This window comes from Cynara cardunculus, unplaced genomic scaffold (assembly GCF_001531365.2).
Source record: "Cynara cardunculus var. scolymus isolate 2C unplaced genomic scaffold, CcrdV1 Un_Scaffold_9645, whole genome shotgun sequence".
Taxonomy (NCBI): domain Eukaryota; kingdom Viridiplantae; phylum Streptophyta; class Magnoliopsida; order Asterales; family Asteraceae; genus Cynara; species Cynara cardunculus.
The window spans coordinates 4481-6049 of record NW_020205142.1 but is presented as its reverse complement, the minus strand read 5'-3'; positions in this window follow the sequence as shown (position 1 = coordinate 6049).

The window sequence follows — 1569 nt, the reverse complement described above, 5'->3', positions numbered from 1 at the left end:
AAAACTTTTATTTTGATACCTAAGATGTAAAATTTTAAACATTTAAGTATCTGTATAACCGGTTGCAGCATTAAACGATTACCATGCTGATATGGTGAGTGATGTGGTATCCAACCCAGTATTATTTGTTATTCAACCCAATTTCATCTCATCACTCGCCACACCGGCATGGTAACCGGTTAATGCTTCAACCAGTTACCCGGATATTTAAATGTTTAAAACTTTACATCTTAGGTATCAAAATAAAAGTTTTGAAAGYACGTTACCCAAAATAGGTATGCAATTTACCCAATTTAAAAAAAGAGTAAATTATAGATTTCATCCCTGTTGTTTCATGAAATTTTGAATCGAGTCTCTCAAACGAATTAATTACAACCATGATCATCATAGTTTCACTTTTGTTACGAATCAAGTCCCTCTATCTAACTTCGTTTAATTCACCACTCACATGCCCCCACTTGTGTGAGAGAGCATTATAGTTTAATTTAAGTTTAATAACGAAATAATTTATTTTTGATTTAATAATATAACATTTTATAAAGATAATAATTAAGTATTCTCTTATAATTCCCCACTCACATGCCTCCACCTGTATTTGATTATGTTTATCTGCAGTTAGTTACACGAATTCAGATATGAATATTTAATAAGTTGTACTTACGCACAATCTACTTGCAATCTTGAGTTTTAAGTAATATGCATTAATAAACAGCCTCTCAGACTTCTTTTGGTGATCCCCTCAGCCCCTCAGACTTCTTTTGGTGATCCCCTCAGCCCCTCAGACCTCATATTACTTAAATCTCAAGATTGCAAGTAGATTGTGCATAAGTACAATTTATTAAATCTCTATATCTGAATTTGTGTAACTATGCAGATAAACATAATCAAATACAGGATAAACATCTCATTTTAAATATAAAAAATCTAAAATATAATTAGGATAATCATTGAATCTAACATAATACTTAATTATTATCTTTATAAAATTTATAATATTAAACCAAAAATAAATTATTTCATTATTAAACTTAAATTAAATTAGAATAAAAGAATAAATTAAAGAAATTACGTTAAAAATAGGACTTTTAAGTAGTTGATTTAATACTAATTTCGCTTATTTTTAAAAAATAATTATAATATTTCATTAAAAAATAAAAACATTTTATTTTTTCTCAAAACCATATAAAATCGCATTATAACATCGATAGAGTCAAAATATAAAACGAAACATTAAAATCAAGATGTATCTCGTTGCATTGCATGAGTATCATTCTAATTTATTTTAAAATACAATAATTCGTTCTCACTTCATCCTAAAACAACGCAACAGTGTTCATAAATACATTCTTGTGAATTAATAACTAAATATGATTTCAAAATCAATAACATCACCCATCAAAGTCAATTAATAAATCTAGATTTAAAATATCATAAGAAAAAGAATATTATATCTTTTAAAATTATTTTTAAAATATAGAAAGAAATTATTATATTTGTCTTGTAACGAGTATATCCGGTGAACAACACCCATCAGATACAATTCAAAAGTATTGACATCCAAACAGTAAT